This window comes from Cherax quadricarinatus, chromosome 41 (assembly GCF_038502225.1).
Source record: "Cherax quadricarinatus isolate ZL_2023a chromosome 41, ASM3850222v1, whole genome shotgun sequence".
NCBI classification, from domain to species: domain Eukaryota; kingdom Metazoa; phylum Arthropoda; class Malacostraca; order Decapoda; family Parastacidae; genus Cherax; species Cherax quadricarinatus.
The window spans coordinates 2827159-2840135 of NC_091332.1; the positions used below are offsets into that span (position 1 = coordinate 2827159).

The window sequence follows — 12977 nt, forward strand, 5'->3', positions numbered from 1 at the left end:
TTTTTAAAAATTTAAAAAGGTTAAGAAATTACAAAATATTCTAATATACAGACTCTAAAAAAATTTTAAATTTGAAAATACTAAAAACATTCATACATACTATCTTTTTCTTTTAAAATTTCGAAGAACAATTCAAGGTCATTTGCTAGATTCAGACAATTTTTTCCAAAAAAGGGTTTGTATGAAATTTTTCACCCTTCATAAACTTTGTGACTTTGTCAATAGGGTAATTTAAATCCCAAAGTCTTTTCCAGAAATTTGATTTTATCCTTTTTTTTAAAAAAATGTGTTATGCCCATTTCAATAAAAATGAGGTTGTTGTTTAAAAGTGCCTGGGATTTGTTACAAAACCGAAAAACAGCCCTCGGGGGTTAAAAACCTTAATTCATCCACCCCAATTTTTGAAAATTTTCTTCCTCAGGCTATTTTCGGCCCCTCTCCCCCAACCCTCTCCCTTCGATGTTGTTAAAATTTCCCCGGGTGGGGGAAATTGGACCCAAAATCCATTTCCCTAATTTCCCCTTTTTGAATCCCTTTCCAATTTTCCCCCCAACCCCAATCCTGTTTTATTCCCTTCCCCGATTAAAATTAATACTTCCCAACCCCCCCAATTTTGGAAAACGCCAACCGTTGAGCCTCAACAAATTATTTTCTGTAAACCCCGGGATCGAGATTTAGCCATCTTTTCCTCCCCCCTGCTTTTTGGAAACTACTCTCCCATAAAATTTGGAAAACTAATCCATACCAATGGAGAAATGACCGGGGCATCGGATTGGACTATCAGTCCCCATATTTTTTAATAGTTTTTGGACATCCAAGTTTCCCCCTAATTTACCCTTTCATCCCCCCTTTTAAAAGGTTTTCCATCTTTGCCCCAGACTGATTTTTTAAATTTAAACTACCCTAAACTCGTTTAAATTTTACTCTAAACATCTTTTCCCCCCCATACAAATATTCCTATCCTGATTTTTAAACCCCTTTTGCACTTTTTCCCTTCACATTTTCCCTGAAATTTGTATAAAAATTAATATATTTCTCAAAATTGTGGGAAAATACGGGGCCTAGTTGACTTTCAAGGGAATCCCAGTGGACCCCGGTTCAAAGTTTTTTCCCCGGGTTATGTTCAGGGAGTACAACGAATTTTTTCCCCCTTAAAATTTGTTAAAGTAGATTGGCCCATTTCAGACCCCCAAACTTTACAACAAAGCACTTACAAAAAAAAACACTTACGTTTTTGGGGTTGGAGGATGTTTAAGGGGGGGCCCACTTTTATATAAAAAATCTCTTTTTGGCAGGGGTTTTCAGAAAAATTTAGGTCAATTTTTCCCAGGTTTAACCCCAAAACCAGTCAATTTACAAATTTCCCCTTTTTACTTTTTGGGAAAAGGCCGGTGTTAAAAACCGCCATTGTTTCCCCCCTTTAAATAACCAGGGAAACCCTCGCGTTAAAGCGAGTTTGCCGGCCAAAATTGCCGTTTTTCCGGGTAATTTGGTTTAGCATTTAAATTAATAATTCATTCATGCCCCCTCTTTTGCATCTTTTTTCTCTAGGGTTTCCCAATTTACTTTTTCTGGTGACCCCTTCCCCGTTTTTCCCATCAAAGCCCAAAGTGGTCTCCGGGCCCCTTGGTCGGATATCCATCCTACCCACCCTTTTTGAGGTCCAACCCCCCCCTGGCAATGACCAAATTTAGTTTTGGCCCCGGCTTTTTGCCCAACGGCCGGGCCATGGGTTTTTCTGCCTGAATAAGTGTACCCAGCCTCGGGTTTTATCCCGATTGATGTTCAGGGAATGACTGCTCTGCCCTGCCTTTGTTTTTTGCCGGGGTTTCCCAAAACCCTACAATAGAACCTGACAAGATTTTTGGGGAAAAGGGAACGTAGTATTTCCCTTTGGTATTTTTAAAAACCAGTTTCTTTTAAATGTGTAAATGCCCCAAAAATTCGGGTACTTCCTTTCTATTAATTTTTTTGGCAATATTGTCTATCAATAAAAATTATAGATAAAACTTTTTCTCTATAATACATATACAATTCCCTTTTAAAAAAAAATTGTTTAATTTTTAAAAAAAATGTGACAATCCAAAACGCTTTTTTTCTATGAAGTTTTTAGTTTAAGATTTATTTTCTTCATCACAATATCCGCCTTAATAATTGCATTAACATTTTAAATTTTAACCAAACGGGGTTTAAAGGTAAATTCTCAGTATACCACACACACACATATATATATATTTTATAAAAAAATTTTTTTAACGTAAAACCCCTCTACAAAAAAATTAAAATTTTTTTCAAATTCTCAAATAAAACTCTTTTAGTGGTTTCCCCATGGTGCCTTTTTAAAAAATGCTGACAAAAAATTAAATAAAAAAAAAATAGAAAATTTTAAAGTTTTGAAAACTATCACTGAGCTAAAAGTTAAAAATTCTTAGACATACAAATTTAAAATGTATATTCATACCAATGTTAAAAAGAAGAAAAAAAACAGAAAGAATGAAAAGGGGGACACAGACAGACAACAGAACACAAACAGAAAACCACACAGAAACACACACACACACACACACACACATTAAACCTTGAACAACGGGGATTTAAAACTGCACTGGCCCTTAAAACCCTTTCAAAAAAAAAATTGGAAATTCTTAAACAATATACGTGATGTAGATACAAGTCTTTTAAAATTTACCACCATAAAATTACAAAAATCTATTATTAAAAAAAAAATTTTTAATAAAATTTAGGCACACAAACAATTACAAACCCATATACATATATGGGGTTCCATTAAAATAGAGAAAATTAAAAAGGATAAAAAAAAAATATAATAAATATTTATTTTTACGTTATCTATTTTTTTGGTTTCATGTTAGTAATACATATAAACATCTACGGTGTCTTTTTAAAAAAAACCCTTTAAGTGCAGGTACTGCCCAGATTTTCATCTTGAAAATAAAAACATTTGGAAAATATTATTTAAAATTAATAATCCAAATTGGGAATGGGGAAAGGTTTTTTCCGGAAAAAACCCCCAAATTTCCCTTAGATCAAAAACCCCTCCCAAATCAGGAACCCCCCGGGGTTTAATAAATACAGTACAATTTTTGTATTTTTTCTTTTTGTTTTCTTAAGATTTTCTTTTCTCAAACACTTTTTGCAAGATACATTTTAAGGACCCCCTTTCAATTTTTAAAAAACCCTTTGTTTCGATTTTTCACTTTATAAAAGGGTTTCCCGGCCAGGGACTTTAAAAAAAAGTTTTTGAGGAGTAAAAAGTTACACGGGATTTTCAATTTGGAAAAATTAAATTCTTTGCGTTTTAAGGTTCAATATATATATTATAGGGAATCTAGCCTTGAAAAAAATAAAATTTTTTACAGAAAATTGAAAAATTTATAATTTAAATATAATTTTAAATTTGTAACTAAAACTATATTTTTTGCAGAAGTACACATGACAAATGCACACCAATTTTGCTTTTAAAAGGGGAATTTTTTAATATTTTTTTAAATATTTTAGCACGCCTTTAAAAAAATATAACGGGATAACTATTTTTTTGAAAAACCTTAAGGTTTAAAAAAAGAATTAATAAGACAGTACTTTTGGGTAGTTTTAAAAATAGGTTGCCCAGGTACAAAAAGGGGGTTTAAAGGGGGATGTTTTACGGGGGCCAAGGGGGCCCCTAATAAAATTTTCTGTTTTTATCTTTTCCCCTTTAACAAAGGAGGGGAGGGGCTTTTCCCTTGGGGATCACCTTGGCCCTTTTCCACATAAAAAAAAATTTTTCTAAAAAAAACCAAACCTAAAAAGGAAGCCTTAAAAACAAAAAAAAATTTTTCTTTTAAAGGAAAAAGTTTTATCCAGAAGAGGGCCAAAATTTGTACCCCCCTTTGTTGAAAAATTTTATTCCTTTTTCTGGTACGACCCCAATGGTTCTAGTGGTTCTGAATATAACAAATACCCCCAAACCCGATTCCTGCAATGGCCACTAGGGGTTTATCACTTAAACAGGTTCAAAATGGGGCCTTTCCCCCAAATTTATTTTAAAATCCCTTTAAGGAAAAGGGGTCTAAATACAGGTTTAAAGGTTTCGATCCAAAGGGAAATTTGAGCTTCCCCTTTTAACTTTTCCCGGGTCCCGACCTTTTCCTCCCCCCCTAACCCCTGGGGTGACCCCATGTAAACACTTTCCCAAAAATAATTTTCAATACTAAGCTTTATTTTATGAGCATCATAAAACAAATGGGGTGAAACTTAAAAAAAACAGCCCAGAAACAAAATGGTTTAAAAAAAAAAATAGGGATCCCCTGGAGTTACAAAATACAAAAGGGGGATTTATGAAAGAAAAAGGCCGCTCTTTGACCTTTTCCATCTGCTTTTTTAAAAGGGTTGGGGACCTGGTTGGGGCCAAATGGTTTCCCGGAATTTACTTTGACCCCCAGAGTAAACCTTAAACCATGGAATGAAGGGAAAAAGAGCAAAAAAATTGAGACCCTTATATAAAATGCATGGCCCAGCCCGTGACAATTCAAGCCCCCAAAAAACAGTACACCCCGGGTTCCTTTCCCCCCTGAACTCTAGGTTGTGAGGGGTAAAAGGGACCTGTCCCAATTCATCCAAAAGCCCCACATTCCGTTTTGGCCCTGTAGGGGCAGATGGCCACAAAGGGGGATGAACCCAAAGCTTTTTTTGGGGGGTTGGGTTTAGCGGGTAATTGGGGAAATGTTTTTGAGCCCATAGAAGTATGGTTTTTTACCATCAGAAAAAGGGAATGGTATTCTCATCAAGGACAAAAAGGGTTTTTTAACATTTAGTATAAAAGAGAGGAAGGATGAAAATTTTGGAAAAAAAAACCCTGAAAAGAAATTTTAGGGAAAGGAAAAAAAAAAGTATAAGGAAAGGGGGAGAGGGGCAAGAAGAGGAAATATAATGGAAACACAATGTCTACTATATTTTGACAATAAAAAATTTTGGATCGCTGATAACAAGTTAATTAAAATGTGATATTTTAGCCAAAAATCTTGGGCCCCCTTTAATTTTTCCCGTTAATTAATTATCTGGAGCTACATTTTCATAATCTTGTCTGCATATACCCGTTTACCCCTTATTTTTTCTATTTCCCCCAACCAGCTACCTTTCCACCGGGGAATTTGGGGTCAACCCCCGGCCCGATCCATGACCCGGCCTCCCCCGTGGATGAAGGGTCCAACCGGCTGTTCTGCTGGCCCCATAGTCCCAAAATCGAACCACAGCCCAAACTTTTATCCCCTTTTATTTTCTTTTCATATAAATATCTCCCAAAAATCGGTTCCCTTCCCCTGAAAATCCTTTTATGTCTACAATTTCCAAATATTTTATGGTTTTTTCATGGTCCTTCCCCTTTTTTCCCTTTTTTTTAATGGTTTTTTCAGGGAAGCTCAAAAATTTAATTTTTAAAATTTGTTTTCCCATTTTCCGGGGCACTGAATACCTGATTATGAAAAATACCTGGGGGTTTTCCTAGGGGAGTTCCTTGGCGGCCCGGTCTGGGAAAACTTCCCTGGTGGACGATTTTACCAACCAAGGGACATTGTTGGGTGCCGGCCCAAAAAAACGGTTAGCCTCCCCTGGGTACAAAAGGGCCCTTCGGTTTTGAATCTTAATTGAAGGGGGGAATTTTTTTACCTTTGTTTCCCCTTTAAAGGGGGTTTTAGTTTAACTTTTGGAAAAATTTATCCAAGGGAAAATTTGGGCCTCCCTTTAACCCCCGACTTTTAGAAAACCCCCCCATTCACCCGGGGCTTTGGACCCAAAAAGGGTTTTCATTTGCCCCCGAAAGAATGGTTGATAATCTATATAGTTTGACTGGGGCCTCCCCTGTATTTTTAAGACACATGTTTTTGGGGGTGTTAACTTATTTGAATCTTTACTATTCTCATGAAAGTATTTTACAAGATGTTTTACCTTGGGTTTTCCTTTTTGCTTGGAGGTTTACTCTGTTTTGGGGCCCCCCCTTCAATTTGGGACCATTTAGACACTTTCCCCCCATTTTTTTCATTTTTCTTCAAAGCTTTTAAACCGCCTCCCCTAACCATTTCCCCCGATTTTTCCACTTCCCGACAACTCTGTTTACTGAAAAAAACTTCCCCAAGTCCTTTGATTCCCTCTAAAATTTTTCCCAAATTCCCAAAAGGGGAATTTTTTTGTCCTGTAAACCTGGAACATCCTGTTTCTATCCACCTTTGGGCGATTCCCTAATTTTTTTTAATGTTTTATTCCCCATTTTCCCCCTTTTTTCCCCGCCATTAGGTTTTTTCCTTTTCTCTCTTCGGGGGGCAAAGGGTGTGTATGTATGTATTTATGTGTGTACTCACCCCATTTGTACCCTTTTTTTTGGTTTGGGGGCAGGGTCTTGGGTCTGGCCCCGCCCTCTTGGGTGATTCACTAAAAGGGCATCTTCCCCGCCCCCCGAGCTTTACCCTTTTCCTCCCAAAAATATTTTAAAGGTTTTCCCCCCTAGTCACTTTTAGGCTATTCCCCCCGGCCTTGGGTTTTCTATGTTTTAAAAATCTTTTTTCATCCCTTTGGTCTCTGAGTCTTCCCCCAACGATTTTTGTTCTGTGTCCCATCTCTGGAACATCCGGTTTTTATCCACCTTTTCTATTCCGTGCAGATTTTATATTCGTTTTCATGTCCCCTACCCCCCTTCCCCCTTTTCCAGGCCCATTTTCAACCCTTTGAAAAACCCGAGGGCCCGGAGGGCCCGTGATTTTTTGGAAACCTTTTTCACATTTCTAATTTCTTGGCGGTTGCCTTGGTGATTAAACCCGGTGCCAACCCAGATGGGCCCGGCGAAATGGCATTCCGGCCCCCGGAACGAATCCTTACTGAGGTATCCGGGAACTTATCCAGGTTTTCCCCCGGGCCCACTGCTGCAGCATTAAACTAAATTTTAAAATGGGTTTGGGGGGATATGCTCGGGGTTTCTCACCCCCAGTCTTTTTCCCCGGGGTGAGGTTTCCCGTCTTTGGCAATCTAAAATTATTGTGGGTTGCGGTCTTCTTTGCCCCTTCCCCCAAACTTCATGACTTTTCATTTGGCAGGGGGTTAAAATCAAGGAGCCGGTTCGGGGAAGGGTTTTTACTTTCCCCTTTTTTTAGGGCCCCGCCTGATCCTTTATCCGATTTTATTCTTCCCCTTAACTTACATTTTATCTCCCCAAAAAAGGACACTTCCCGAGCCCTTTCCCCCCAGGGTTTTACATTACCGAAAAAAAACCGGTCCTGGGAACTGGCCCCCGTGGAACCCCCCTGGGCGGCGCCCACTTTTACATTTTTGCCCCCCTTTTTCTGTGCAAAACCCCCCCTTAGGCAGGTTTCTGGGTCCATTTGGGGTTTTCCTGTTATGTGTGCCTGATCCTCTGGGGTTTTTCAGGGAACCTCTTTTTGAGGGGAATTGTCAACCCTTGCAGTCCTAAAAATATCCTTCCACCTCTCTCTCTTTCTTACTTTGAACCCCCCCTTGGAAACCTGGTTTTAAAAGACAAAGGGTTTTCCCTTCCCGGTTTTCTGGTTGTCAATTATACACTTGTTTTTTTTCCCGGGGGCTCCCTACCTCCCCCTCCTGATGATCTTCTCCAGACCTTGCATACTATACATGTTAGTGATAAGGCCCCGTAGTTTTGTGTCTGTTTTCTCCCTTTTTTTAAAATTTGGGTTTTGCCATTTCTTCCAAATTTACCCCGTTTTAAAAGATGTGTTAAAGTTTAATTTACACAAATCCCGCTCCCCCCTTTGGGGCCCACGGGGAAAATGCTGTCTGGTCCCACAGCCTTTGAGGGCCCAAATTCTTTGCAGCTTTTAATTTTCCCCCATTTTATGGACCTCCCCTCCCACTTGCCTTTTACCCCTTTTTATTTCCTTTAGTCCCCTGGTTTCCTGTAAATACCTTTTAAATCGGGGGCCCTAAAATTTCCTCTGGTTGTTTTTTTGGAATTTCCCCCTCCCCTTCCTCAGTCTGGGTTACCCCTTTCCTTTACTGTTGTTTTTTTCTTCCCGATTGGTGAAAACAGCCCAAACCCCTCTTAATTTTAGCTATGTCCCTTTTTATATTGTCGCTTGGTTTTCTTTTCTTTCAATTGTTTTTGGCCCCTTAAACCCTTTTTTCCTGAGTTTCGTCCCCTTCCTTTTCCATTTTGGGACCCTATTTTTTTTCCCAAACCCTTTTGGGGAAAAGGGACCGTTTTTGTTCTTTTTTATTATTTCTGTTTCCCCTTTTTAACAAACCCCCTCTCCCCCCTTTTTTTTTGGCCCTATGCCATCATTTCTTTTACTGTTTTCCCGGCCCCCCCTGAAAAGTTTGAAAAGGGAAATTCCTCAATACCCATAGTTTTCCCCTCCCGAAATTTGGTTTTTCCCCCCTTTTCCTGCCACTTCCATTGGGGTTTTAACTGTGAGTAAGGCCCGCATGATTACTGCCCAGGGCCTTCAATTTTTACCCTGATTCCGGGGCCCTCAAAATTTTGAATAAAGGCCCCCTCTTTCTGGTTTTTTCCTCTCTCTGGGAGTTCTTCATGTTGATGCTGGGTTTTCCTAACCCCATCCCTCATTTGGTTTCCATGTTTGGGATTCCCCAAGGCTTTTCCCAAAAAATCTCCTTTATTGAAACACCCCTAATATTGTAACTTTGTTTCCCCCTTTTCCCCACCTGGAGTTACCATTTTGTTGTTTCCATTTCAAATTTTCTTTTGGCCCCGATTCTGTGTGGGGTTGACATTCTTCCCAAAAATCCTTTTAATGGGTTTGTTGCCACAATATCCCCCTGCCCTCCATTTCCTTTCCCTTTTTTCCAAACCTTTTTCCCCCTTTTGAGGGAACCCCCCCCCCCCTCCTCCCCCTTTCCCCCCGGGTTTGAAACTCTGGGAAAAATTAATCTTTTTTATTCCTGGGGTTTTTTTCTGGGTGCTTTATGTCTTTAGGGTGTCTCCTTACTTTTTTTACTTTCCCCTATTTATTTTTTATTCCATTCTTTTTATCCCCAAATTCAACTTCTTTTCAAGACTGTGTCTGGGGGGGGTCAATTTTTGGGGAAGGGGGGAACCCGATTGGGGAAACCAGGTGTTGTTTTGGGGTGGGGTTTTTAATTTGGGGGGTGGGGGTATTGATGTTTTATGGGTGTTTTTGGTTCAGGGGTTTTCCCGGGTTAAAGGGCTTCTTGGGGGAAAAGGGGGTGAGGAGGCTGATTTGATCTTCCGGGCTGGGGGTCTGGGTGTTTTCTTCTTTCCCTCCCCTCTTTCCCCCTTTCACCCTTTTTACCATCTCTCTAGTTTCCTTTTTTTCTGGGTTCTGCATGGTCAGTACACCTTCCTTTTATGCCGGCTGTCCTACCGGGGTTTCTTGGGGGATCCTTTTTCCCCGGGGTCATTCCCCTTGGTGAAGGCCCCCTTTTACTGGCGGCCTTTTTTAAAATTCCCCATTTTAAAATTTTCCGCTGGGTCACGTTTTTCTCTTTTTTATCTTTCCAAAAATTAGGGGGTTTTTTTCCCCCCTTTTTTGCCCCATATGTTTTCCTTCCTGGGGCCCAACAAAAGACTGGCCTCACCCTTTTTATTTCCCACTGCATATCCCCCGTGTATCCCCATTCAATTTGATTTCCCAAAATTTTTTTATTCCTTTTCAGTTTCTTACTAAAAATTTTTCCCGCCTGATGGGGGTTTTTCCTTTCTGTTTTCCCTTCTTGGGGTTTTAGTTCTTGTTAGGCCCCCCCCAAGTAAAGCTCTTTCATTTACTTTCGCTCCCCCTGGGGGAGGGTTCTGTGCAGTTTTGTTTCCTTTTTTTCCCCAGTCCCCATTTGTGAAATGAAAGGGAGTCTCTGTTTCCCAAACCCCCAAAAGTTCTTTAGTTCTTTGGGCTGTTTGGGGTTTTTTTTTCCCCAAAAACTGATCCCGGCCTCTTGCCTTTTTCTTACCTCCCACTTCCTGCTTTCCCCTTTTACCCTCCATTTCTTCAAGTTCTTCTGTTTCTTTTTTCCCCTTCATGTTCTTTTTTTCGGTTACCAAAACTTCCCTTTTCAGCTTCCTCCTCCTTCCCCCGGGGTTTTTTTTTTGCCTCTGGGGAACCCATTTTTTTTAACCCCGATTGCCTCGGGGAAACTGACTTTTGTTAAGGGTTTGTAGGGGTGTGTTTTCAGGGGTGTGGGGGGGGAGAGGTGAGGAAAAATGGTTTTGGGGGAGGAGGGGGAGGGGGGGGGGAGGGGAAAGGGGAATGGGGATTGGGAGAGGAGAGGGAAAGGGAGGAAGGGGGGAGGTGGGGGGGAGGTGAAAGGGGGGGGGGATCAGGGGAAGGGGGGAGATGGGCGTGGGGAGGGGGAGGGGCTTTTGTGGTTGGGTTTTGTTTTTTTGGTTGTAAAAAATTACCCCCTTGAGGGTTAGGGTAGTCCAAAAACCTGGCCCCCCTCTTTACTGATGGGACAGGGCCCCCTGAGCCGTGGGCTTTTTTTAACCCTGCTTAAAGCTATGTTTTGGGTCCCCTCCACTTAATTTCCCCAAACCATTCCCCTTTCTGACTACTTTTGAAATACTTCCCAAAATCCGTGATTAAAATTTGGCCTTTTGGGTTTCCAAAATGTGTCCCCCCGTTACTGTGTCCAATCTCTGGAACATCCTGTCTTTTTCCACCCTTTTTCAATTCCTCCCAAATTTTTTTAGCCCCCCCTATTTTTGTCCCTCTTTTTTTCCCTCCCTGGTCCTCCCAAACCGGCCACAGGCCTTTTATTTCCCTTTTCTTTCCTCAGGGGAAACTTTCCCCCTAGGGGGTTTGTGTGTGTGTGTGTGTGTGTGTGTTTTGTGTGTGTTTTTTTTATTTTTTTTTTCTTGATTTTTTATTTATTTTATTTGGGGAAAATGTTACACCTTTTTAACTTATATTTTTTTGTCAAGTTGAGAGGCTTTAAACCCTATAAACCAGCCAAATTTTCTGCTGTCACTGACTAGAGCATATAAGGATGCCATATCTCCAATCCCTACCTTCACACCTCTTCCCACAATTCTTCACTCAAGGGAGGTTCTCTTGATACCAATGAGGGGCTTTTGGTCCAAGGAATTGGATCTGGGCTTACCGTCCTTGAATTTAACCCAATTGCCTGCCAATCCCAGGCAATATATGATCACCTCAGGTCTGTCACTGTTAAGCATTGCACTGTACTCAAAATATCCATCTTCAATGTGATGTAAATGGTTTAGAAAACTGACAAGTTGAAGAATTAGACACCTTGAAGCATTTGGGAATCTTTATTGTGGAAACATTTTACCAACAAGTGGCTTCCTCAGTCCAGTACAGAGAAGGGCGGAAGATGAGAAAGCTGAGGGACTGATTACTTCAAATTCCTCATCTTCCACCATTCATCTCTGTACTAGACTGAGGAAGCAACTGGTTGGTGGACAGTATTCATAATAAACATTCCCAAATGTTGCAGTGTCTAATTCTCCACCCTTCTCTAATACACCAGCTGCTTAATTTCCACAGGGCAGGATGGTCACAAAGAAGAAAGTACAGTGGCACCTCAGGCTACGAACTATTTTTGTTCCAGAAGGATGCTCGAGTGCCGATACCAAACGAATTTGTTCCCATAAGGAACAATGTAAATCAGATTTATCTGTTTCAGACCCCCAGGAATATACTTACAAAAGCACTTACATAAATACAATTACATAATTGTTCGAGTTTTGAGCTATTTGTATCCCGAGGTACCACTGTACATCACTCATTCTTGAGTTGTCTTTAAGCAAGTGTCAGTGTTGCATGACCTTTATGGGTTTAGCATTTAATTAGATAATAATAATTTACAGAAATGTACAGACATGAATTATTATAATTATAATTGGGTGGCAGTGCTAAATCCATAGGAGTCATACAGTGCCTGAAGGGATGGAAAACAATCAGGGTTGATCTCCTCATCACTGGCATCAGAGAACATCCCTTGAGGGGTACAGACAAAGATCCAATCACCCACTGATGCACAATAACCCTAACTGTCAAAGTATGCACACCATATTTCCCACCTACCAAACTCTAAGGCCAGCTAACTGCTTTCATGAATCCCTTCATTCCAAAAAAAATCACTTATCTGCATTCTTTAACATGTTCACACATGCCTGCTGGATACTCAAGCATGTACCCCTCAAATCTCTTTTCACATCCTCCATGTCAGTAGGTGTGGGCAGTAGAGCCAGGGTTTGGATAGTGTTGAGGATAGATGGTGAGGAGCAGTGATGGATGTAGGCAAAACATAAGTGTCTAAAAATGGGAGCGGGGAAGTTAAATCAGCAGGTGCCGAATAGTGATAAGGATGGGTGGAATGGTAGATGGTGGATGGTAGTGCATCAGAAGGAATGGAAGAGGGGTAAGTTATAGGTGGTCAGTGGCAGCATTAAGGCTTAGAGGCACCCATAAGTTGAATAACTGATTATGAAAATCATCAGGTATTCAGCTTATGCCAGTTAATTATGCAGCATGAACATATTTTTTTCCTGCCTGTGACTGACAAAAACTTGACAAACAATAGTAGTGATAGCAAATCAAGCGATATTGCAGTTATATCTATAAATATGAAGAGAGTCAAGAATCTGAATGTTGAAGGTATCATTGATACTTTTGCTTTTAACCATAACAACAGAAGAATTGATGATACGAGTTTTCAGTTAAGGTGACCTCATTTGAGAATAGAAATACAGTGGACCCCCGGTTTACGATCAGCTCCCAATGCGACCAATTATGTAAGTGTATTTATGTAAGTGCGTTTGTATGTGTATGTTTGGGGGGTCTGAAATGGACTAACCTAATTCACAATATTCCTTAAGGGAACAAATTCGGTCAGTACTGGCACCTGAACATACTTCTGGAATGAAATAATATCGTAAACCGGGGGTCCACTGTATATCATATTCCAGCTATATATCATTACATCAATAATAAGGTCATGGTGAATCCAATTTTTTTAAT

The 12977-nt window shown here is 40.2% G+C and overlaps 1 protein-coding gene across 2 annotated transcripts in view; it reads left to right on the forward strand.

Moving 5' to 3' along the window:
- The window catches only part of LOC128695863 (sodium-coupled neutral amino acid transporter 7), an 84963-nt gene that overhangs the window by 40162 nt on the left and 31824 nt on the right, over positions 1–12977 (forward strand). The window lies entirely within an intron of this gene.